Source organism: Toxotes jaculatrix, chromosome 22 (assembly GCF_017976425.1).
Source record: "Toxotes jaculatrix isolate fToxJac2 chromosome 22, fToxJac2.pri, whole genome shotgun sequence".
NCBI classification, from domain to species: domain Eukaryota; kingdom Metazoa; phylum Chordata; class Actinopteri; family Toxotidae; genus Toxotes; species Toxotes jaculatrix.
This window is the reverse complement of record NC_054415.1, coordinates 14,468,694-14,496,140: the sequence shown is the minus strand read 5'-3', so window position 1 is coordinate 14,496,140 and position 27,447 is coordinate 14,468,694. Positions and strand designations below refer to the sequence as shown.

General features: G+C 42.1%; 1 protein-coding gene and 1 non-coding gene across 3 annotated transcripts in view; both read right to left on the bottom strand.

The window, feature by feature from the left end:
* The window catches only part of krr1 (KRR1 small subunit processome component homolog), a 73,345-nt gene extending 46,717 nt beyond the window's left edge, over positions 1–26,628 (bottom strand). The window contains exons 1-2 of one of the 2 annotated variants that reach the window (XM_041030177.1): positions 26,481–26,628; positions 25,042–25,199 (exon numbers count right to left, since the gene is read on the bottom strand). The gene's annotated coding sequence lies outside the window, so the exon portion shown is untranslated. The remainder of the gene's footprint in view (positions 1–25,041; positions 25,200–26,480) is intronic. The other variant, XM_041030178.1, reaches the window with a different exon arrangement.
* On the bottom strand, positions 20,598–20,669 carry trnaq-cug. Its single transcript has one exon. It is a non-coding gene; the product is annotated as a tRNA-Gln (tRNA).
* Positions 26,629–27,447: the final 819 nt, after the last annotated feature.

Sequence of the window (27,447 nt, the reverse complement as noted above, 5' to 3'; positions counted from 1 at the left end):
GGCCTGAAATCAATACTCAGGGAAAAGAAATGCTTTTCTAAATTGATTATATCCAACAGAGTGTACTGAGGGAGAGAGCGCGCAGGGGCAAAGATTTCTTTGTAAACCGATCATACTCGTCAGTCAGTGAAGTTACAGACTTCCCCTTCACCACCGATGAAATAAGACCTGGACATTTAAAAACAAAAAAAACATTACTTCATCTTCCCGTGTTTAACATAGATATCTAGATTAGACGAAAAGGCTCAGCTTAGAATTCAGTTACATATTATTCAGTAGTCAGGCACAGAAATAAAACCTGATGTAAAGAAAAGCCCTGATGTTACCTTTCACTTACCATAACAGCAATATCTGCAGATGATAAAGCTGCCTCATACCATGAAATAAAAACATCAAACCCATGTATTACTTCTCATTACCCAGCGGGGCAGAGCCACGGCCCAAGGACACAATTAAGAAGGGACAGAAAAGGACCTGTCGCACATGAATTAGACTGAGCAGTGAGAGCTTCCACTAACAGAGATGACTTTACCCTTTGTAAGACGCTACAGAGCTGATTTTGTATTCTCTTTGAGGAAATAATAGGGAATAATCTGCCCTGTTTGGGAGTTTCTTTGATAATGTGAAGCAGTCTCTGAAGTGCGCTGTGAAGTGCGGCCAAATGCTCTCTGGGAGCAGTCGGTACAGAGGTCCAGGCCCGCGGCCCCTGGTATCATTAGTTAAAGTGAATAAACAAACAGCAGTGGATATATGATTCCTTTCAAAGTCTAGTTTCACTTCCTTGATGAAATGTGTAGGCAACATTCAGTCTGTTTGTACTCCAGAGAGAGAGGAGCGGGCCGCATCAAACATCAAGAGCCGGCACTTTCCACCTGATATAACCAGGAAGTAAAGAGTCTCACTGCAAACTGCAGAGAGTAAAGTACTTCAGTCATGTCTGACCTGGGGCTGGTCAGGGATTATTAAATGATACATGTGGTCTGAGGATTCTGCCCAAGGACATGTTCTTCCATATTTAGCTGTGCAAAAGAGATTTAGATCCTCAGGTAAGTTCCTAAAGTGAAGGAGGAGACGAAGACTAAAATGGCTATATATATATATATATATATACATCTGTATTAACTGGTTTAGGTTAAACAGTCCAGGTTCAACAAATGCAGCAGCAGCTCTTATATGCTGTTCACAACACAAAAATGTTGCTGATTTAAATAAATCCAGTTCATCAGTGTGAGTTAACTCTCTGCAACATGAGTCTGGCCTGACCGCTTCTTTCTTCAGGGAACCTGCTGATGGACAGAAGTTTATATTCAACAATCAGTGAGTAACAGAGCACTAACAGAGAACACCATGCAGACATGCCATGTTTGCAACAGGCTGAGCTCTAAACAACTTCCTGTCACTGCATCTTCCACAACAAGCTGCTGTATGGTTCTTATATCAATCACACACCTGAAAACGTGTATCTGCTAATTATACTGTACATACTGCGCTGAGCTTGGTGTTTCCTTGTGTCAGGTGACACAAAGGGTCCTATCTGACACCTGGCACAAAGTGAGACGCAAGTGTCTTTGCTAGTAGCAGACCGATGCAGGTGCATGGTGGGCGCACCGCTATCTGGAGGCAGCAGAAAGTTACAGCCCCATCTTCCAGAAACAATCCGATCCATAGAGCTCACTGAACAGTTATCTTCAGAGGGACTTTCTATGCAAATACCAAGAAAAGGCAACTTTAACCAGACTAGGACAGTTAATGGGAAAATGGGCTGTAATAGTACCAGTGATTCAGAATACAGATTGATGGGTGACAGCAACATCTGTCACCCACATCTTCTTGAAGATTGTATGAAGCACAGAGAAGAGCGTGATTAACAAATGCCAGATGCACTGTGGAAACAGTAGCATCACTACATTTCAAACAGTGTATCTGCTGAAATGTCCATTTACAAACATAATCAGCCACTCGCCTGAGTCGTGGACCTCCAATATGGCTGCCAAAAGGCCTGTTACACCACCTGACATCCTGCTTATTGCCTCCATCAATTTAGGAGCTAATTATTGCTGTGTAAGTTAACATACTGACTGTTTTCATTACCCCCGTCAGGATGTTTTGACAGATTCTTCCGTCCCGGCGGATGCAGTGGTGATGTGGAAGTATTGACATTATGTGGGATTTGTAGATGGTGCATTATTTCCCCAGAGGTGCTCGCAGCAAACACAAGCTTAGTGATTGAAGGTCTTCTGACATCACCAATACCTCCCGACACATACTGGGCACGCTCTGCCAATTCATAGACTGGCCCATAACCTCGGAGAGACAGAGTGTGTGTGTGTGTTTGTGAGCATGAGAAAGACAGAGAGAGGGAGAGCAAGAGGAAAATGTCCGCGTGCATGCGTGTGTGTGCTGTCAGCTGATTTTTTTTTTTTTTTTTTTTTTTTTTTTTAATCTTTAATCACCCTCGCATAAAAAGCAGCCTGGGAAGCTATAATGTACCACAGCACTGTCTTAAGTTCTACACATTTGAAGTTTTCTCTCTCATGCAAAGAGAATATTTGATTTCCAAACACTGTTAGCTGGCAGAGGGGGAATAGTCCACGGCTGCTTTCAGGGTAACAAGAGCTTTCTCTTGCTAGGAGGAAAAAGCATCAGGAAACTGTTTCCAAAATACTGATGCTGGTTCACAAACTCACAGTTTTACTGCAATGAGTTTCCTTTTTTTCCGGGGGGCTGATTTACTGGTGGTTGAACAGACAGAGAAAATGTTATTTCAGACAGCAAACACAACTGAAGCAGATTTAAATGATCCACTTGAGCTCACAGAAGACTTCCTGTGTCGGCATCACGCACGCTGCTAATGCTAGCTACTCATGCTATAGGAGTCTAGCCTAATCTCATGGAAAATCTTTGGAGGCTATGTTATTCCTATGTTATTGTGTGTAGACATTTTGTCACATTCAAGTGCTATGGGGTTCTAAAGTCTCACTCACTTTCTACTGATTAAAGCTACCAAATTCTGGCAAAGCCCAAATATCCAGACCTCCACCTCTCCAGTGTTTCTCAACTCTCAACACGATCACAATACTAAGGCCCAGCTGCCAGATACAGATCTGCCCATGTATACAACACACTCGATCCAGGACTACTTGTAGGTGGCATTAATTATTCATTTCACATCAATCCACAAATTGCTGATTCCCTTTGGATTTGTCTTCCATTAGCAGACACAAAGGATTCTTGAGAAAATTACGAACTGGATTATGTTAGTTACAAAGTGGAAGGACCCACTGGTTCCACAAGTATTTCCCATTTTAAATTTGCATTTTAATTCTTTCTTTTAATGATATCCTCAGTGTTCCAGACAGGATTTTCAACATACAGGATAATGAAACAATCTTACAGGTTTATGTTATGGCCATGAGTTAGAGTTATTTCAGCTTTGCTTCTGGGAAATCATGTTTTGCATGGCGGACTAGTCTAAATACTATAATACCAATGAGCCCTCGCTGCTGTCGCTATGCAGGAGAAGCGAGTCGTAGGTGCGAATCAGTGCTGCAGCAAATTGAAAACTTTGCTGTTGTAGCTGAGAGTAAAACACAGTGCCACAAGCTGGTGAACTTCATCAAAATTGCTCCGATCATACCACACAGATCATATTATATAAGTTACGCTGGTCCATGCTTTCTTTGTATGCTTGCATCTCAAAAGGAGAGGCTATTGTTCCACTGTGGATGGGCGAGTTCTTGCAAATAAGACCATTCATCCTTACCACAATGTACTCTGAGCAGCTGAAGATTTGAAGTCCAACGGTCCACTTCACAAGAGACTGCTAATGCACTCGCACAATGGAAGAACAATGTTAATCAGGATATCTTTATAACTGTGCCTCACGAAAAACACTTCACACGCATACACACACATACACAGGCGCACTACACATGAGTACGCACACTCGAAGCCCTTGGGAGATGGAAATTGTCAAGCAAGATATAAATGTAATCCATTATTCATAATGTATCTGAGAGATGTGGCGGGGAGAAAAAAAAAAGTGAGCTATATTTTTAGGTCGGCTTGTGGAATCACAAAATGTACAATCACAAAAAGCAGCAAAATAGTTGAATCCCACTCATCTCTAACCAAAGAGAGACACTGGAATCCCATTTCTTAAAAGCGAGCGTGTTCCGGCTTTACAAGTACCAGCCCAGTCCATTACCAAGTCTCTGAGTGTCTGCGTTTATAGCAGAGAGACACGCAGAGAGCATCTTATTGGCATCATAAAACACCACCACTGTCACATTGATCCAGTTTCATCCACTGGCAGACCGGTCAAGCGACCAGCAGCCTCTATCAATCAGAGACGAGGGGCTTCAGAGAGGTCGTCACCGCCCCAGAAAAGACACGCGTTTTCATCTCCGTTTGCTGAGCTAACAGACTTTGCAGCTTTTGGCAGCAGATGTTCACAGTTAATTATGTTTGCTAATACCTATTTTTCCACTGAGGGTTAACTGATAATGTAAGGTTGTTTCAGCAGCACCCTCACCTCTCTACAGCTCCTCTGGTGCAGTTTGGCTTTAACTATCTTGTTCCACAGCGTCTCCGCAGGGACCATCTTCCTTGTCATGCCTGCTGCAGGGATTCAACCCACTTTTCTAACCTCTGTGCCATTTACTGCACATAACCTTTGTTTAAGCAGCACTTTGTTTGCCCCTTCATCGCAGTATTAGTGTCCACCACTCTCCTGGGTTACAGTCTCTCTGCTAGGTGCTGCGAGGGGCAATAATAAGTGCTACAAAAAAGAACAGTCTATTCATACATCTCCACAGTCTATTCAATACATTCACAGGCTGTCAGTCATAGAGCTTCTGTAAGCACACAAGGCAAACAGAATGCAAGAACACTTAGGCCCCATTTACACTATATTTCTCAGTTCAATTTCTCAAATCACAAAGAGACACAAAAGAGATGTAAAATGTCCACAAAGATATTGACGTATGACTAAACAAAAATGAAAAAAGACCTAACAGAGACTGTGGTCTGGGTGTCTTGCTTATATATAGCAGCGGTGGGGGGGAGGGCTTTTACATGTGTCCAAGGGTCCATTGTCTCAAGTCTCTAAACATGCCCTTGGCCCAAATGGCTAAATGGTTTAAAAATACCAGAAGCTGAACAACCTGTGCGTTTTAGCCTTTTAGTCCCAACAGTAGCACTTTAGGTAGCATTAGCAAGCTAACAGCTATTTATAAGCCAACACAAACACATGAATGACTCATATTATCGTCCTCACATGCTCTTACTCATGCCATATAGATCGATGCTCTCTCACCCACACAGATCATTCGGAGGTTAAACTGGTCAGGGATCAGATAGGAGCTACAGCAGCTCGGTGTATGTATATTTGATCAGCCGATTTCAGTGTAACTTCAGTGTCACTTCATTATTTGGCTGTATTGAAATCAGATAGCTATAGCTATTTGATCCACCCTAAACACATGAAGTGACTAAACATAAATGGGGCCTTAGGTGTATAAACATTCAGGCAATTTTCCCCCTATGCAAAACATATATTCACGGGTGCTAACCCTGCTGTGTTTTTCATTTCACTGTCACGTTCACCCCTTCCCTCAGATTTCAGGTCATTGAGTTCTTATTTTTTCATGCCACTTTTTTTTTTTTTTTTAAATAAAATTGAAAACACAGTATAAATGATAGTCCTAAGAGCTGATAAGCGTTCTGTCCTTGTTGAGAACAGTGCAGTCCACATGTGAATATGAATGAAGCTGTGATGCAGTTTAATATTTCCGAACCACACTCTGCAGTTGAGACTTCTTGGAGAGGTTAGGTCGAGATTTTCAGCAGGGAATAGTCTTTACGGGAGCTAAATGAGAAGTCACATGGCAGGAATACAGACGACAGGCTTAGACTCTGTTAATTTATCGCTCCTCGTGCCAGCAGGCAGCTTGACAAGGTGAGAGAAGGCAGGGAGAGTTTATTTAACTGGAAAAGATGAGCTCTAGCTCCTTTGCGGATATCTGACATTTTCTAATAAGTAACTTAACACCTTCTCTCTTCTAATTCAACTTTATTGTCTTTGGTGCATTTGAAGGTTATCTGATTTACAGTGGTATTTATCATGTGGCATGAAGAGAGAAAAAACATATTATATTTCTGATGTGTGGGTATAATTTTTTTTTTAAAATAATAATAATATCACAGTCCATTAAACAGATTACCAGCATCATTAGTGTCCAGCTACACTCATCTGTCAAAAACGGACAAAGAGCTCGGTCCATTTTTTTCAGGACACTTATTCAAATATTAATCATTCATACTGAAGAAATTAAAACTTGAATTCTTTTTTTTTTACATTACAAATGGATTCAATGGTAAAAACCAACCCGTTCAGAATTCTGTGCCTGCATGATGTTATGCAAATTATTCCTGCATTAATAAGGTACTAAGGTCTACTTAACCCAAAATTCAAAATGTCAAGTGTGGTTTCTGATGTTTTCTCCACACTGAACAATAATGAAACAGCAATTAAAGACACTCATAAAAATAGACACAGTCAACACTGCGGCTCAGAGAACAAACTTAAAATGAATCCCTAAAATAGACAGACAATAAAACTACTGTAACTAGTAAAATGGAAATGAAATAACTGTGTGTGTGTGTGTGCGTGTGTGCGCGCGCATATGGTCTGTGATCTTTTTCCATTTAGAGACAACAACCCTCTTCAGTGCAGCTCATCTACGGCTCTTCGCAGACTGTAATGCGCTGTGGAAGGAGACGAGCTGTGCTGTCTATAAAAAGCGTAATTCTGCCACATGGTCGAAGTCAGCGGCACATCTGACGGACACACACTAGACAGCAGGGACTGTGTGAGGCTGGAAGGATCAACCCCAGATGGTCCATTTCTTTGTGAACTGGCACAGAGTATCCTAATTATTATTCGTGTGAAGAGAGACTCCTCTTTGAGTCGGATAGCAGTGGCTGACATGGCCCAAGGCAAGGCCAAGACTGACACCAACAACACTGCAAAACAACAGCGCGCTTCTTCATGCAGGAGATGTGCGCACACACACAAACACACACACACTCTGGCCTGATCATTAAGTCGAATTTTAAAAGCTGGGATATCAGCAGTGGAGACTTCAGCCTAAACATTCTGGTATAAACCTTCTGGTTGAACCTGCACACGAAAAAACACCTACATATACAATCCACCGAAATACAGACACGCATTTTAACTCCTACACATGAGTACGCGTCCGCACTCACAACAACACGCAGTCACATGCTGGGACTGAAATAGCAGCAGTTAATTATGTCAGTGAGTGAATGAAACTTTTATAGTCCACTGTCTTTTTATGGTGCTGACTGCGCTGCTCTTTAGCGCCTTTGTTGACTTACACTACTCAAAACACAGTTTAGTCTACAATGAGCACACTGTATACGCTGTGACGCATACACACTCTGCAGTGTGTAATTATATGATTATGATGTCCTCTCAGTTTCAAAATTAACTACAAAATACACATAACTTCAACTATTAACTCCATATTTCCTACCTAAATGCACCTTGGGAATTTTCCCTTCCATTTTAAGTCTATCTCCATTTCTGTCTATCTTTTTATCAAAGAACCAGATATTTTCTAAAATAGTTGCTGGAGGAGAGCTTGATGAACATCATCTACTGAGGAAATGAATGACTTTTACTCCCAGAAATAGAAATTAAGTGAAACACAGTATAAACAGATAGATGAATAGAAAACGTCTGAGTGAAGGGAACAGTCAAGGACATGGCAAAAGGGGGCATTAGAAAGGGGCGCAGTTATCCATCCAATTAAATTTATAACCCCACATTAAGCACATTTGGCAGTCTGGGTTGCAGAAATTGAAAAATGGGGGACGTGTGTCCTCAGGCATGCCCCCCTCCAACACACACACACACACACACACACACACACACACACTATACTCCTCGATCAAAGCACCGGCAGCTGTAAGCACCATTTTGAGGGACGCCATTATGCAAGGAAAATGTCATTAGCGATTTTACAATTTCACGCATCAGTGCCACTTACATGTCTCTGGAAGACGGCAGGGCACCGACGAAAGGTAAAGGCCCCAAACTGTGAAAGCAAACCCCTGACTGAGATGGAGGAAAGCGAACTCTCTGCAGCAGACCGACCCCTCCCCTCCACCAGTACTGAATTTCTCAGCTTGGTGCTACGAACTGCTTCAGATTTTTGATGGAATAAACCTCATCAGGGGTTTTTTTCAGAAACTAACCTTGCCTCTGCACTCTAGATGGATAGGGGGTGGAACAATGATGGTTGAATCTGTGTTTTGGACACGTGCCTATGCCTCCCATCTTTCTGTGAGGAGGTATGACTAAGGCTAAATAAATATTCCTGAAGGTTAAAGCAAAAACTAACTTCAAATATCAAATACCTTAAGCAAACAATTCATGGCAACGACAGCTTTATAAACACCATTAAAGGTTTACTGCACCTTGGATCTTATTGTTTAAGGACTAGCCGTCGTTGGTGATGTATTTACCAAGTTAACTGCTGAGATCTGGAAAATACAAAACATAAGCAGTCGGATGTTCAGACAGGAGTTTAAAGAATCCCTGTGCTGAGTAAATTAAGCTGAACAGTGATATCTTACCTAAACTGTCTGTTGTGAACATTGATCTCAGTTCAGTCAAACTTCCTGGTTCAGTTTTGACCTACTGTTCTTGTCTATAATTTTGCACAGATGTGTTTTCCTGTGCAGTGAGGCATTATCACTTTCAGTTCTACCTCCAGATAAAGGAGTTTAAAGTGGACATTTTTGGCTCGGTCCCTTAAAAACACTCCTGCGGTTTTCAGAATCTGGCTAAAACTGTTGGCTTGTTTTCAGCCTCGTGCTGCTCTAAACGTTCCATTTGGTGATGCTGCTGCTGTGTTCCCAAACCTCAGACAATGATTAGGTGAGTACAACATTATCATACCCAGTAGAAAAATGGCTTCTCTTCTGTTCTGTCAGTTGTCTAATGGTGCTTTGAAAACTAATACATGAGTGCTCATTGCATGACTTTTTTTCCACAGATGATACATGGCGGCACAGTATTAAACCAAATATGACCCACATTTAAAACTGTGTTTGTATTGTGATTATGTTGTCCACATTATTTTGTCTACCCCCCTCTCAATACATCAATAGTAACTTACTACAGTAACCCTGCTCAGGACCTCTTGTGCGCTGTTTAAACCTTTAAAGTGCCACAAAAGTAGAAGAAAAGAAATCTGCATTGCAAATGAGTGTCGAGCCGTGGGCAGGGGAGATGGATGACTCTCCCTCCACAGAGAGCCTGACTCTGCCAGAGTTTGCAGATCAAAAGAGGTTATAATTAAGCCACATCCTCAGAAAAGTCTTGGAGGGATCAACCAACAAGCTGTCAGCACTGTCAGTCTTTTGGAAGAGAATAGAGTACCACAATTAGGCAGAGCTGAATGGGTACAGTAGGGACACTTTTGATAAGCGGCAATAAAGTAAACGAATGCACAACAGCTTTGTGGGAAGGGAACATGGCTCTGACTGAAATTAGAAGCGTAAAGTTTCTAAATGGAGACACTATTCTATAAAGCAATCAATTTTGCATGTAAAAAAAATCTGTTAAGTGCCTCAATTCATCTAGAAACATCAGTATTATAGTATGATTGTTATTTTTTGTTATTTTCCTCCAAAATAAGACAAAAGAAAACTTCTAGTTAATCAAGTCTTGAACTCTTGAAATGTAGAATCCCTTCACTATGAGTTACCCTCCAAATCCTCATCACTGTGTGTCACCCAGAAAAATACTTCCATCGGCTCTGTTCACAATGTCTGGCTGGAAAAAATATCACATATACCAGAAGGCACAGCTCAGTGCCAGAGCAGTAAGAAGACAGGAAATGTCATTTCCTATGGCCAATTTCTATATGGAATGAGTGACTTTTTAAAAAAAATAAAAGCTCAAAGAAAAAAAAACTCCTGTCACTTCTCTGAATAACACCCTCTTCGTGCTCTTGGTGTGTTTGTCCAGCTGTGTTGTGGTAGGAAAATAAGGCAGGGTTTAAACCCATTCATAGCCATTCAACGGATACAAACATGTTTTCCTTAAGTTGTGTTGTATCAAGTCGTTTGTTTTTAGCATACTGAACCCTTTAAGATGACTTGATTGGAATGACTTCATATTCTGCTCGAGGTAGGAAGGAAACTCTCTCTGGATTCATCCTTGTGATTTCCACGGATAAGAGGCTCTGTTAACACGTTAAATGCAGCCAAATGCATCCATCAAACAGCACTTCTTCACTGCAGTTTTATTAACAGTATCTATTTTTACCATCCTGTAGTCACTCTTCTGTCCAAATGCAGAATCCTCATTGGTTGTTAAACTGTGCCAAGTCAGTGGGGGCAGAAAAATCTAACAAATAATCCATAATGTATCAAAGATAATTATTGCCGCATATCTGAAGAATATAGACAGACACACACACACACACCCAGTGCTTGTTCTCAGCCTGAAATTTGACAAAGAAAAAAGAAGCAGAGACAAACACAATGAGCAATCTGTTGGTTCTCAAGTCCGTGTTTGATTGATGTTCAAATTACTTTAATTACATCAAATTTATTCCCCACTTTGGCAGAATGCCATTTTGCAGGGGTGGTAACAACTCTACTAAATCAGATTTGGACTTGAAAGCAGGCTTGTGTTTGTGTCACGGAATGGGGGGGAAGAAAAAAGGCCTCGATAAAGCTACTGTATCATGGCTACCTTGAGGCTATTTCACAACAAGAGCACATTGAGCGAGAGTGTTTCCATAAGTGTGTATCCCAGGGGTCGCACGCAATCAGTGTGACGTCAAAGCCCACAGCTATGGTGCGCTGTAGGAGGTACCAGCAGAAAATCCTGGACAACATCACTACAGGAAAAGGGCAGAGTCACTGTAACACCCAGGGGTAACAGTGTGACCTCTGCTCTGGCTGAAGGGGACAAATACTGTCCAGCACACATGCAGGAAAATGACAAAATAAAATAAACATTATTGTCCTAAAATGCAATACACAAAGAGATGACAGGAGCGACCCACAGCTGGGGGGAAAAAAAGGTGCTGTGATGGACCGAAGATGAACACACTACACAAACCTGTAGATTGTTTCTTCTAGCTATTTATAAAGCGTTGAGGTTTTAAGTTAGTGACTGTCCTGAAGTAGCAGCTCCACGGACTGTCAGTTCACAACAAATCTGTGCATTATGAAGACGAATGGCCTAAATGTTGTGTAGGGTTTCATTTGTACTACGGTGGAGTTGGCCTTGGAACTAGGAAGAATCATTAATATTAAGACTAAAGGATATTTTTCAGTTGGCTAGAATGTTTCACAGCTTCCTCCTCCCTCCTATTTCACCAGCTGCGGTCACTGAGGTTTGACTCAACAAAGACATTGTTTGTACTTCCTCAGAATTACTTGTTAACCAAACCTCACCCTGCCAGGCCTGATAAAAGCATCATAGCGCACGCAGGCACAATAAAAACCCCTTGCTGACCAGATGTCTCCAAAAGCAGCCACAGGGAGGATGAAGCCACATGATAACACAGTTAGGATACACTGGACTGAGAGGACTACAGCACTCTTATTTGCAGCCTGATCAATAGCACTGGCAGATGGGGCAAACGGTGAGCTGCACTCGGGTGCTGCCCTTCAAATGAGAGCAGGCTGTTGAGTACGGTTAGAGACGTACAAATGCCATCTGCTCAAATGACTACGGTCCTGAGCAAAGAGAGGCAAGAATTCACTAACCTCAGAGAAAAACAGGATGCCGTACCTGCCATTCCAACCTCAGGAATAATAGTCTGTGTACACACACCTGTGGTGAGCCACACCAGGTTTCACCTTGCTTCTGTAAGCGTTTGCCCCAGTGTTGCCAAACTGACCTCAGATAAATTACACTTCTTCTGTCATTTGTAGAAAACGTAAATCCAGGCAGCTGAGCTGACAGCTGGGTCGAAACACACGCACACCAGTAAATTGGCTGAGGTGACAGGGGGTTAAAGTAAACAAACTGATGGGTAAACAACCTCAATTATTTACCAGTATAATGCAGCAAAACTCAATCTATGAAGGTGTCAGCACCAGTGAAACTCCTCCACCGTGGCGCAGTCAAAAATTAAAATCCACTCAGACCATGGATGGTAATTTGTTCCCCACGAGCCGGCTAAGCTGCCTAATTGGGGGCCCAAAGTGAAAGGGTTTTGTTATAAACAGCAGATTGGATTAAGGCATGGCTGTGGAGAAGAGATTCTAAAGATAGTGTTCAGAGGATTACTCTTAGCAGATGTGAATATCACATCAAAAAGGGATTTGAAAGTGTCAGCGGATGGTGGATTTATGCACTGTGGGAGTGGAGAGGGGGGGGGGGGGGGGGGGGGCGTGTGCAGCGGGGCTTCTTTGTTTTTGGGAGAAAAGGTGCAGAGGAGCTTTCTCACATCTGACACCACACTGTCACTGTTAAACACAAGCGAGAATATCAGATAGGAAATTGTGCTGTGACCTACAAAACCACACCTTTTACATTCTTAAACACAGAATACTATGAAATCATTCCTGATCCTTGGCAGTGGTGAACTGGGAGTAACCAGTGTTATACTGACGGGGGAAAATTAGCCAAACCATGTGTGTTATTTTTAAAATGAAGCCAAAACATCTTGCCTGGTATCTCAGATCAGTTCATTGACTGAAATGGGACTGGTGTAGTGCACATTAACTCCTGTTGCCTGTTATATAAACAATAACTCTTCAACCAACACATTTACAGCCTATCAATATTAAAAAAAAAAAAAAAAAACCTCACAGAGTTAACTGCTAGGAGTAAATGCTGCCTCCTCCTCCATGTCAGCTGAAAATGACATCACTGGGACAGATATGTCTCTCGCTCCTGACTGGTTAAGGTAAAACCGAACAGAAAAAAAAGCCCTCATACAGTCCTCTGAAAATCAAACCTTTTTTTCTTTCTGCTTGGCTCTGTTCCTCCCACTAGCCCTGCTTTGCTTTCCAACATACCCCTCATGTTACCGACCTAATGACTCAGCCCACTTATGAGGTAACCTTCCTCCCTAAACTGTAACAGCCAGCTAACCACGCTCTCTCCTTTCTGTCTCTTACTGTTGTCTCATCTTCAAACTTCTGTCCTGTCATTTTATGTCTCTCTGCATTAGTTTCATATTTTTAGATTTTACCAGTGGCATTGTGTTCATTTGTTTTGCAGGCACTCGTCATCAGTGATTGAGGAATCCAGCCAAACGCTGCTCTGAAATCTGTACAAAGCCAGTTGTACAAATGACTGAGGGCTTGTAATAAATAAACTACAGCAATATTTTGTTCACTGTTCATTCTCTTGGTTTTACTTTAACTTGTAGGGATTTACAGGAATCAAATGCAAAAGTACCCTTTGTAATAAAAGCAGTAACATGCTGGCATTTACTTTAAAATTACCACCCACAGTTATCCTACTGTCACATACTGTAATCCTCTATACTGCAATACTCTATTAAAATGAATTACAACAGATGCACTGTAAAATAAAGGTGACTACAGACATACATACTAAAGACTAGTCCTGATATCTCGGCCTTAGGTTTGACCATCTTTTGTCAATCTGTCTCATGTAAATCCCCCAGTTGGACAGCAGAGCAATGCTAAATCACTGCAGCGCTGCCCCTTTAAGTCAGTCACAACCTGCCTCGTGTACCCTGGCAAGAAAATTACCATATTTACACCCCAGTTCTTCTTTTGAAATGGAAAATTTATGGTGCCATCAACAAGAGTGAACTGATTCCCACCTTTCATTTATTTTCATTCACACCATACTTCCATCCTTAATTAGCCGGCGCTGAAAATAATTAAAGACCTGTTTCCAAGCCTAATGAGTGAGTCAGAGGAATTAAAATACGAAGCTGATGGCCACACACACATACTCCAATAACACCAATCCAATTATCCCAGTGCCCCTGTCAGTTTTGTCCCTTTGCGAATGGACAAACACACCGTCAGAAGCACATTGACGTGTGGGAACTGGTGCTTTGCAGATCACCTGCCAAGTCCCCTGGGTGCACCGCCGGTCCCCTTCAGAGCTGACGGGCTTCCATCGCAGTGGGAGGGAGGAAGTTATTAGATTTTATCGGTATGCGTGGCGTGTTGGAGGGATTTCCATTCTGAGCTCATAGCGGGTGGAGAGAGACAGAACCTGAATCTACAAGCTGCTACGATGACCTGCATTTAAATTCAGTCCTCGCTCTCCTGTCACTCCTCGGGGACACACAATCTTCACACACGCTACAAAGACTGAATCTATATGAACAGTCACAGGTGTACACAGGCACACACACACACACCCTCACATCTCCATATGGTAAACACACATGAATTCTTTCACACACTTGCATTGGCTGAATGCATGAACACACACCGGCTCATTGACATACACACAGATATACATCTATATCTATAAACTAGCATTTGAATAAAGCTAAGCATAAATGCACACAAATACTCTGATACATACTTGTACAACATGCTCAAAGATTAATGTCAAACTAAAATCGGAATTCTCCTCCATTTTTGTGTTAGCAAATATAAACTATGATGATACTACAGCTACTGAGTATCAGTTTTCAAAAGACAAGAGAGCAGTGAGAGAGAGAGAGAGTGATAGGTGGGGAATACCACTGATTGTAAACAACAGCAGCAGGGAAACAAATGGGTGGTCCCCCCACGGCTTCATCCCTGCGGCCAATCGATGATGCATGATAACACAGCAGCGAGTCCTCGGGGGAGACGGATGGACCCCCCCCCCCCCGCTCCCCTCGTGTCTGTGGCGGAAAACCGCTGTCAAACACACCGGCAGCAGAGCATGCGTGCTGTTTTGCATTTCTAGATAAGGGCATGTTGCAGCTAATTTAAAAGCTCAGAGGTGTGTGAAATGCAGAGTGCGGGCGGGGCAGGCTGCACATTAGAGAGGAGTGGTGAATATCCAACTTCACGCAGGTTTTTTTGAGCATCTTCTGAAATCTCAGCAATTCATCTGTGACTTTCCAAACAGCTGGGCTCTTTGTTCCTTCAGTTCTTCTGTAGCTTTTCCATACACACTGCTTTAGGGAACAAAGCAGCAGGAAACATATTTTCCCAAAGGACTGATGAATTCCCAGCCTGAGTCAGTCAGTAACAAATATGTCACCTTGCCTTGTGCTTGTGCCTTGGGGGCCAGTCCAGTGCATGGTTTTACACTGGGACGCAGCAGGAAATGTAGAATCTCAGTGTCCACTCCAGTATATGATTGGATTTATGTAATTTAGCAATTGTGCAAGCATAGTGATGGTGATTAACTGCATTCATGTGTGAGTGGGAGGTACATGAGCGGATGTGTTGATCTTAATTTATCTGAACTCACTCGACGTCAGTTTTGTTATAGTCACAGTGTATGATCAGAAATCACTGTTACTGCTACATCCCAGATATATCCACAGGCCTCTTTAACAATACGCTGCACCCAGATACAGACTGAAATTCACATGATCATTAATGATAACTTGCCTTCCTAGTTGGATGTGACCAGTAAGACTCTGAAATGTAAAACATGAAAGAAAAAAAAAATCAAAAGACTCTGAAATGACTGGGTGGTGGTTATAATGTGAACGGTGGCCCCCAGAGAAAAATTACCTTAAAGTGCAAAAATGCCTAGACCGACCCTGGTCCAGTAAAATATTTAAATCACACACTGAACCATGATTGGGTTTCAAACTCGCTGGCATGCCAGAACTCCTGCTCAAGGGAGTGAGCAGCACTGCTCATACATTTCAGCGAAGTAACAATAAGCAAACACATTTCGGAGTGGACGCTGTTTGATCAGCCAATCACTAGCAAAACATTTCATCACTAAATAAGAAGAGAAGACTGATAAACACACAACATAAACACACAGTTACAGTCAGTTCACTTCTCTCGTCTTTTTAGGAGAATATTAACTCCTTAAAAAGAAAAGTTGGCTGTATCTGTTTTTCAGCCCTGAATTTTTATCTGCAGGTGTTCTTTCAACTGCATTCAGCCATGACAACATTACCCAACAGGGTAGAGCAGTCAGCCTGCATGTAGCCTGAGAAGCGAAGCCCAGGTCAACAAAAGTCCACAAAATACTGCTCATTTAGCTCTTTTCTGTGAGCAGGATTAATAACTGAAGGAGACTCAGACGAGTGTATCAACATTTCCATCTACTCAGTTGTTCTCTTGTTTGGACTGTGGTGTCTGGACAGTAAGATAACTATGCTCAGGGAGACTTTAGTGACAACCTGAAACAATAAACGTGAGCCCGTCTTCCCCAGTGGAAATTCCACCATTGAAGATGACATGAAGAAGGTGAAATAAAGGCAGGGACACAGTTATGGTTCATATATAAAACTCACTGCTTCGTTACTGTGTCCAGTCCTTAGTTCAACATCACTGGATGACGTTAATGCATGGTCCCAAGTCGTGCGTCCACATCAGAATAATCTAATAAGGAAGCCAAAAGATACCTAACCTAATACATTCAACATTTAGTTAACATTTAAGGAAGCTTTGAAACTCCATTTAGACATTCATGTTGAACATAAAATGGTAACTATTTCACAAGTCCCTAATTTCATAGTAATTTTCTAGTACTTTTCCTGGAAAGAAGTATGTAATCTGGCACTAATTACAGAGGAACAAGAGACAAAGTTCTGAGATGGTTATTTTAATTAGAGTTTAGTTGGTTGCTGATTTTCAGAGAAATTAACTGGAAAGAGCTGCTCCATTTAAATGAAATGTTCAGTAAATCTAACCGAACAGCTCACTGAGTAAAAAAAAACATGAAAAATCGGAATAGTTGAGAACTTTTACAAACCGGCTTACTGGCGCCAGAGGGTGAGTTTGACACATGACCTCAGTATTTGTTTGTTCAACTCAGTAACAACAGCTCAGTGCATTATGGGTAAGGACAGCTGCAGCGTATCTTTGAGTAATAAACTGGCTCCATCTGTAACTTTAATTCTGACATGAGCAAAAAGCCGAAATATCCCAATCAAATATCATCTTGAAATTCTGTTTGAGCAGGAGACGTGTACGAAAACAATGCAGGAAGAGAAATAGCTGAATCTCTTTGGCTGCCAGCCTGGAGACTGAAAAACAATCCCCTCAGCTGACAGTCTGATAGGAGCAGAAACCGAGAGGTGAGGTCACCTTCAAATAAACTAAGCTCTATTAGATCATTCGTCAAAGAATATGATAGATGGGAAAGTGAGGCCTCGACACCAGGAATCATGGGACGCGACTGGGAAAACAGATGAGTGTTCTAAATCAGCTGGAGCTCTCAGCCAAAACCAAACAAACAGGCGGGGGTGAAGCTGAAACACCACAGAAATATCAGGTCACACTGAGCTTCACTGACACGGTTCTTTATCTTTTTTTTTTCATGCATTCATTTGTAGTTCAGTAATTATTAACCCAGAGGGACGCAGGATGTAGAATAAGCCAAATAAATAAAAATCACCTAAATAAATAAGGATAAAATGAGAGATTAAGCTGTTTTTGCTTAACTCTCAGGCTCCAAAGGAATGAAATGCATATTTCAAAGCCTGGATTTCTGGGGTGCAGGGTGGAACTGTGTGAACAAGACTGTCTGCTCTTATTTTGTTTGATTTCAAGGCAGAATGAACATGTGGTACTGTTACTGGGTTTCTGCCAACTTAAGACTTATATTAATTTGAATTAAACATGTCTGCAAGTCAGTTGTTTCCCTGACTTCATTGGTTTAGTTCAGAGGTTTTCAAACAGTGACACGCATGAGGCAAACTATCCAAACGTTAGTGCTTAGTGACGGCACAGGCTCCTGACGTACACTCCCACATCACTGCAGCAAGGTGGGAAGTTAAACTACTGGAGGTTAGGAAAAACAACAGCTTTCAGTTTTCTGATTGCTCTGGAATTAAGTCTGGTTCTTCCTCCAGGGTAACATTTCAACATCTTTTTATGGAAAGTTTCGTAATTTTTCTGCCCTCTTTAGCATTCACTAGATGATTTTCAGCTACGGTGTCTTTTCGTCCTCTTTAAGTTTCATTTTGCTCTTCTCTATTCTTTGTCAGTGAAGAAGTGTTTGGACTTCATTACAGCTGTGGCAAGGTCTCCACAGATCATTTATGCCCTGAGCGCTAGCCGCCGATGCCGGGGAAATGTTAATTACCTTGCCAGGCATTCAACATTCATACACTCCTAACACACACACACACACACACACACACACACACACACTAGGGGTTGGTGTCTGTGCTTCTGTGCTGCTTCCTTCTTGTTCTGAGTGAAGATCTTGGAGGGAGTGGCTCATCCCACAGGCACAAAATGTTCTAGAAACTTAAAAACTTCCACAGTCTCTCATCATACTTTCTATTACTGGAATATGGCACTAAAATTGAAGTTACATGGCGCTCTACAATTTAAAAAACACACTTAGCCAGCATTAGCATTTTCTGGTAAAATGTTGGCACTGATTGCTCACCAGTGTACATACTACTCCTGTTAAGGCTGTTAAACAGTCACATGATGGAAAGGTTTGTTTATAATAATCACACTAATTAAATTTTTTGCTGTTAAAATGCCACAGTATCATCATTTAAAGTACATGCTACCCATTTTAGACATAAAGGTCAGTGTACTAGTCATGGGCTATACTACAATCACATCTTCTGTGGAGAGAAAATAACCCGGATGATGTCATCAGGGTTATATTGGCACAAGTTGGAGACCTAAAATGTTGTGTCATAAAGGCTGTGTTTGAAACTGGGGACATGGACTTTGGAGACATGAGTGTTTACCAAGCAGGGTGGGTCTATGAAAAGATGCTGTTGGTTATGAGAAATGTAGGAGTCACTGTTTCCCCCCTCGTAGCTGGGATTAAAGTCAGGATATCTTGACATCTGCTGCTTCAAATTGGAAAGTTTTTCAAATCTGCCTCTGAAGTTTCTGCCATTTTTGTGGAAAGAGCAGTACATGGAGAACCATGGAGCAATGGGTTAATAAACGGCACCAACACTGCAAGGTCATTTAGCTGATGCATCAAATAAAGAAAGAAATAAACAAAGAAAAAGAAAAGCAATCTTGCCGCCTATTTTGAGATGTAAGAGATTCCACATTTTGCCTCCACTATGGACTAAAAAAAGGAGGACAGAATACTTTAAAACCTGGGACTAGGACTTGAGATGTGATTGGTTAAACAATGACTATCTCACCCCTGGTCTTATATAACTGTTTCATCTCAATTGTTTTGCAATAACTGAGAGAATTGCCTTCTTCAGAATTAAATTTCAATTTAGCAGACGGTCTGGGCATGGAAATTATCTGTGTGCCACAGCATAATCAAGCAGTGTATTCAGGCTGTCTTTCATTCATTGTACTTTTACCATGAAGTTTTAACATTCCTCAGCACCGGCTCCCATCCACTGAATTCTCAACACACCGATACACAGCAACCGGCAAGGTAGACACACATGTAGTAATCCATGGTCTATGCGAATCTGAAAACGCTTGCAATTCAACACTGATTCTCAATACCCAAGCCTAATGAGCGGCCTGGGAAACTGGTCATAAAAGAGAGAGCTTCACCGGCTAAAAACTGAAAACAGAGAAGTGCAGCTGTCGTTCTGAACACCACGGTCTGTGGATCAAAGCACAGCGGTAAGGCACACAAAGATGGCTCTTGTTCTTTGCTTTCATCTTTGGACACTAAAACCGCTGAAACCAGACGGATAGATTTCTTTTAAGATCAGTATCTTTTTTAGGACAGGGTGACCCAAAATTCCTCCTTAGTAAAAACTCTGGGGTGCAGATGTGTGTTGTACACTGTGGTTGCACATGTTGTTGTATGTATGTGCTAAATGCAGCTCCCTGTCTCACAGAAGGGAAACCTCTATATAGTCTCCGGTTTCTTAAACACATAGTATTACTGTACTGTGAATGTTATCCTGCGGGGTAATTGTTTGCTCTTGTCTGCTGGAAAGAACTGCTTTGCCAGTGTGAAACATGCGGCTCGTTAGCACATAGTATGTAGCAGTCGGGTAGCATGGTGAAGACTAATGAGGTACAGTGCATTAGCAACTACCAGCGCTTGAAAATTCACAATATTCCACTTGAATTGCCCATTACTGAGCTTCTGAGTTACATTTCTCCCCACATTGCTTCAACACAGTATAAAGACTACTGCACGTCATGTATTCAGTAAATTACTGTATACATACATGGACTACCAAAAGGACCTTACAGTGTTGTATGTTCAGTGTGAACAGCTATGATTCATAAATAAGAAATATGACAACAACCCAGACAAATTAGTGAGTTCACTGAACTGAGAGCATATGGAACAACATAGGCACAGCAGTGCTTTTAGCAAAACAGAAAATGGACTGCATTTACATAGCACTTTTCTAGTCTTATCAACTGCTCAGAGTGTTTTCACACTACAAGTTACAAATGACTCACTCTACCTGCTTGAGCCACAGCCACCCCCCAAAACCAGGTCCCACCGAGATTTGAACTCGGATCGCTGGATTCAGAGTCCAGAGTGCTAACCATTACACCATGGAACCACAAGGAAACACGCTCACTGACATACTAAAGTGCTCACAATGACAAACTATAACATCAATGTTCAGCTGATATACTGTTTACAACTTTCTTCACCTTAGTTTAGCATTTTAGCATGCTAACAGCAAACATAAAGGTGAATGTCATTTTTAATATCATGACTTTTAGTGTGTGGGTCAAGCTCCAAAAAAACACTGGATCCCATCCCAGTATTCTCTCTCACAGTTCCTGTAACTACCAGTTTACCAGTTGTTAATACTGTTCACATCAACATCTGAGTCCGAGCGCTGATAAATCCCACTTGATGAGATATATTAATAATACATTAGTGGGATATATTAACATTTATGTCCTAGAAAATGAGATAAGTAAACTCAAATTAAATGGATATAGTACTGCACAGTATTTCAGCCCTGCAGTCTAACATTCAACCCATATGATGTAAACATGGCATTAGACCCACTCTGCCTGGTAAAAGCCTACTTCCTTCAAACTCCACACCTGGAGTTTGTAATGCAGGTTTACTGTTATAGCTTTGCAGTCTTCAAGCCCAACCAGGGATTACATAATACCTGTGCAGTTCCATAATTAGAAAGCTTACTTAGAGATGAAATTTGGACGAGTGCCCTCTTAATGTCTGCAAAGTAGCCAAACACTTCAAGCCAAATTGTTTCCGAGTGTGTTTCATAAAAGTTTCTTTGTAAGATGAGCATCAGAGACAAGTCAGGATTTATTTATACAACATCACAGATACAGATTTACACGTGGACTGCTGGATATTAGAAATACCACCTCTCCCTGTCTTAGCCCATCGGAAATTAAGCACTGGCATGTATGTATGTGCAGGTGGTGTCAGTTTCGGCCTGTATGTCTATTCAGCACATCACATATGACCCGTCTTTGCCACCTCCTCATTCTCTCAAGTTGCACTTTAACCTCAAGCAGGAAATATGGCTCCCCCAGATCCCTGCTCCTTATTGAGGCCAACCTGATAGCTAGGCGCTCCCTGTCCATTGCAATCAATCACAGACCATTCACTCACTTCTGGGGAATTTGCCACACAAATACAGCAGTGACCACATCCTCATAAGTCATCACCTGTAATTGTGTTGCAGGGAAAACACCGGATTTATTGCTTATGTGTGTCTGATAAGAAATGAATGGGGGTGATAAAGCAACTGTAGGCACCCATACTTCCTGAGTGATCAAAGCAGTGTTAGATGACTGCACTGATGAGTCACGGGGAGCCTTCACCCTCATCTGTGCGGCACACACTGTGTTTGCGTGTATCTGTCAACCAGGCTTGTCCATTTTGGGGGACTTGTCCCATCAAAACAGTTCCGGGGAGGAGTCAGCGCCGATGACAAAAGACTCGCACGCGTCCTCACAATGCCAAAATGCCCTCACAACGACAGTGTCAAACCAAAACTTGTCCACACAGGCACAGAAAGACATGAACACACACAACCTCATACTCAACTGATACAAATCTATATTTACTGATTAAAGTCATTTCCATCCTAATTTACTGTAAGGTGTTAGTCATGGCTTTACTTAAAAACCTGTCTGGTTCAGTATATTTGTTCTTATTCACAGTATATGATATCATATGACTACTGAAAGCCCTCTCTGTGCAGATTTTGCAGGAGACACACACACGTGTTTCGACAATGTGGCACCCAGTCGGCCGCTCCCTGTGATGTGTGGTGCAGTGTTGGTGGTGGGTGTAGACGCCTGCTGTCCACATGTTTTATGACTCCAGCTGACAGTAACTGTAAACACATGCGGCTGGTGTCTTTATGGAGTCAGAGAGTGACAAACAGACTGATACCAGTCTAAATAACAAACAGCTCTTTCCTTCAGTTTAACTTCTCATTACCTTCTCAGTTGTCTTGAGTTCATATCTGGGCCCTGTAGTTTTTAGCAAACGTTACTCAAACAGCAATAAATAGCGCGTCTGTTGGTGACTATTTTCGGCAGCAGATCAATACGCATTTCGTGTGCAAGTGAGTATTTCTGGCAGCAGGATGGTGTGTGTGGGTCTGAGATAAAATAAACAGCAGTGTGTGTGTGTGTGTTCATGGCAATGAAGAAACACGTCACCCAGTGCGCTGCTGTGGCTCCCTGATGTGTTTTAAATAGTTTTTGGGCAACAATGGATCTCAGGTTTTATATAAACACACGATACCTATTAACATGTGTTCAGACAGAACATGAGGTACATTTTAGACATGACTGCAAAAAATAAAAAAGAAAGATGTGAGGCTCCTGGAAATATGTAGTAGTCAGGTTGCCCAGACCTGCACAAACAAAGATTCAAACATTGTAGCTCATCCTGGTGCTTTATGAATCCAGCTCTACTTCATAAATGTACAGAGACTTGAGGAAAAAAAAAAGCAAAGTCCAAGGTGAACACTGAGATCACATCAGAGGCTCAAACTGTGCATAGGTTGCTAACTAGCCTTAGCTAACATAAGTGCAGTCTGTAAATTTCAGTTTCAATTTCAGTTGTTTGGAATAAAAAAAAAAATCACAGACTGCAAAAACAAACGCCCCTGTGGTCAAATTCATGTGAATAAAACAAGAAAAAAACTCTAAACACACTTTTAGAAAGACTGATTCATTGTTGGTCTGGGGTTTTCACTGGATCCAAGGAAGAAAAATAAAGAGTATCTTCGACCTTGTCCTTCAGCTTCACAGGTTTTTATGGCTGTGAACCAATTAAACTCAAGTTACTGGTTCAACGTGTCATGTTCCCGTTCCCACTAAACCTTCTCCCACACGCAACTAGCAAACAGGTAGGTCCCAAAACAAGTCATACTACCGACACATCTGTTGGATCTCATATTCGGCTACACTGCTGTTCTCTCCTTCTATCTCCTGCTCCTCATCCTCTCACTGCTCACCGTCCTGATTCTGATGACGATCACGTTTGACAAAAGCAAAGACGAAAGAGCGGACAAACTGCTTCCTTATTCAATTACCCGGCTCGGCTCCACTCAGCCCGCCTTTCTTTGTGGTGGGCTGTGGTGAAATAGCGATCGGAGCGAGGCCTCAGATGACCGAAGCACAGATAACAGTAACTAAATGATAGATCTTTCAATAGGTTCCCTGAAGAGGGCCTTTAAAACAGATCTCTGCTGTCTTCCAGCCAGAGCTAACAGCCTCGGGGATGTTAACTCTTATCTATGATGTATCAAGCTGTATTCGTGACTGCTAGCAAAGCAATGTAGCCTGTGTTCCGGCACCTCAGGGTTATATTTTCGCCGACTGTTCAGGCTAGAGACGGGCGCCTCAGATCTGCCTTTTTCCTCCCAACTCTTCCTCTTCTCCCCCCCCGCCCCCTCTCTACCTGTCAAACACTGCAAGCTCCTGCGCTTCCAGCCGACACAAACGCCTGCTTGGTACTGATGGATAAAGACAGCTGTGGTGGAAATACAAAACGCTGGAGTATGCACATGTACACACCAGACTGTTTACAGAGGGTGCAACCAGAGCTGCAGAGCAGGTTAACAACTTTACTTCCCAATTAGCCCGCTCCACAGAGGAAATGGCTACAACTGGCCTTCTGCTTCCTTTCTTCTTTGTGTATGTGTGTATCCCTGTTTCAGTACGAGTGTGTGTCGGCTCTCTCTGATCTAATTCTAAAGTGCTGTCTGACAGCTGCTCGCTGGCCAGTGGCTGTCACATGTTGCCTTCACTTCCTGTTCATGTAAAAGTTCTTCCGAGAACTAACAGGTCTGGGAGGCCTGGATGGGGGTTGGTTCTGTGTTTAGCCTGTGACACGCACAGTCACACAGTTCAGCTGCAGTTAGTTAAGCAGCATAGAAGTTTTTTAGAAACAAATCTGAATTACAGTAAATTAGTTAATTGTATTTTTTTACTCATATCTTACATTAGCATTTTTCTGTTTAACTCTAATTTTATGTTACATCTGTGATAATTTCCCCGAGCCGCACCTAATCAAAGTCATTAATTCTGATATATTCTGATATTATGTGCCAAAATCTATGCCATGACAAAGGCACAGACACACTGCAGTGGTGTGCTGGTGCCTTGGTAAATTGGTATACAGTGGCTTCCATCCCTTGAGAGCAAACAATTTATGTTTTCATGCATCAAAGCACAGAAGACGGACCGGCTTGCTTGTTAAGAGAGCCTGAAATCTCAGCACCTGTTCGGGAAACAGTGGCCTGAGTGGCACTGATTAGCAAAACCCCCCACGGTGCTGAAGCCGTCAACCGTTACGTCAGTCTCATCATCATCGTCTGGAGATATTTCTCTCTGACCTCCACAAAGCTTGTTGGTTACATAATGAAAGGAAAGGAAGGGAAATTTGGTTTCTGAGCTTATCTATTTTAGGACGGTACTCACATACATGGGTCAGGATGGTGGTGCAGTGGTCAGCGGTGTCGCTTCACAGCAAGAAGGTTCTGGGTTCAAGCCTGCCATCTGGCCTGGGACTCTGTGTCTGCATGTTCTCCCCGTGGCTGCATGGGTTTCCTCCAGGTACTCCAGTTTCCTCACACAGTCTAAAGACATGTAGATTAGGTTAAGTGGTGACTCTAAACTTCTGATACTATTTTAGCTTAGGAGCTCAGTCAGTCCCAATCAGGTGCTGATGAGTGAGAAATAAACCCACCAGGCTCAGGTTAGTTTGATAATCATCAGTGGGACAGGCAGCTTACCTAATAGTGTCCACACTGAGCTGGACTTAGTAAAAAGTTTATATTGAGCAGCTGGACTTGTAGCGCCAAGGCCTGTGATGACAAAGGATGGAGATGGGGACAGCAGTTATCACCGTCACAAACCTGCTAATCTTCCTGGGGGATATATACACATATACACATCTACATACCAAGTTCAGATTCTCAAACAATGTGTTTATTTCATTAAAATGAGCATAGGGGCCCACTGAGGCTGTATATGCACGGGGCCCACATTTGTTTCCTGTTAGGAAACTAGCTGCACCTGCTGCTGTAAACACTGGCTCATACCTCTGACAACAAGTGAAAAGCTAATAAGCCATGAAGCTAATAAGCCTAATAAGCCTATGGTTGGAAAAAAGGAAAAATAAATAACATCCGATTTAGGATCAACACTGATGCCACAAGGCACATCACCAGGGCTCAAGGATGAATGGAATGAATACAACAAGTTTACAGGATGTCTACATTAAAATACATCTGTGGGCCCTCCTCCCTAACAGGCAGACAGGCCACAACAAGCTGTAACTTCAATTTCTACTGCAAGAATAACTTGATGCCATTTGTTTGAAGGAATGAGTCATATGAAGGGACCTATTAATCCAATTCAAAGGTGCAAATTATTAATTTGAGGGAACAAATTACTACTTTGAGCACCACCAATTATCCAAAATTGTACCCTTGATACCTGGCAGGCTGCGCAGCTTTCAGTCTCTGTGCCTCCCTTTGATAATTAATCAAATGCAAATGGAATGAAAGAGATAAAATGTCAGTCTGAGTGTGAGCCACAGTGCTTTGATTAACTGATTTGCTGACTGACAGATGTGTTGGTGGGTCCGCACCTGAACTGTGTAGTGAATGTATTTATATTTCCCGGTAAAGTGCAAAATACTAGCTGTCACACCAGCGTTTCGTACTGTATAATTTTGCCTGTGGAGTATAAACTAAAAGATTTAACTGATATTGCATAAGCTTGACAGACATACACACCAGAGAGCAAAGAATAAGCTTGCATCATTTAACAGTGCAGTTTTGTTTCTGATGAACTCTCCCCATCCCTCCTCCCTCCCTGTTTTCTTCCTCTCTTCCCTGTGGGTATTCTCCTACCTCTTGAGGATCCCAGCCGCCCCTGTGCTGTCTGCTTGACAGTGTTCTGTCAAGCCGCAGCCTCGCCGTCTTCCTCTTTCGTTGCCATGGAAACCGGCGGCCATGGAAAAGTACAAGTGAGCGGATTGTCTGGGAAAAGGACAGTGAGGGGTAGCGGTAGTCTGCCGTGCCACACTGCGAGACAGCTGCCAGAAAAAAAAAAAAGTAATGGTTATAGGATGGTTTGTGTTATCTGAGAGACCAAAGAAAATGTTGTTTTACGCTGCTGAGGTTGGTTTTATGGGATGGTGTCAGACTCTAATATTTCTAGTGATTTTAGCATGTCAGGGCGTGAAGTAATAACCGTGAAAAGTAGATTCATTAGTCACGCAACTTCCCACAAACAATTAAAAAAACACCCACAACTAGAGGCCTTCTCCAGCAAAATACCCAGCGACTGTGTGAAGTGCAAAAACTACATGTGCAGTTTCAAAGTTCCACACAGATCCATGCTTGTTTTCTCATTGTGCTGTGAAGACAAGGCACATTAGGAGAAAGCTGTCAGTACATAAGATTTGCATGTTCAGAATCTCCAACTTCAACTCACTGATAGTAAGAGTGAGTAAGACTTTTTGAATGAAGAAAGGAAACAAAATCAGTTCTAGGTCCAGGGAGAGATGAGGGAAAAGCTAAATTTCTTGTGGTAGAAATGGGGCTGCAGTCAGTGGACTCGTTGAAAACAATCAGTCAACTTAGATGTCAAGTTTTACCACTGTGTCTGCCAATCAGAGCAGGAGTTCAGTGACAGAGAGACTACACGTTCTCTGCTAATGGACTTTACTGAAAACTGAAATCTTCAGGGGTTTTTAGAGACATCAAGCAATAATAAAGCAAAAGAAAAGGGCAATACATTCTCCATTAATGTTAGCTGTGACTGCTTTATGCACAAATACCATCATAAGATCACTCTTTTCCAGTGGCCCATTAA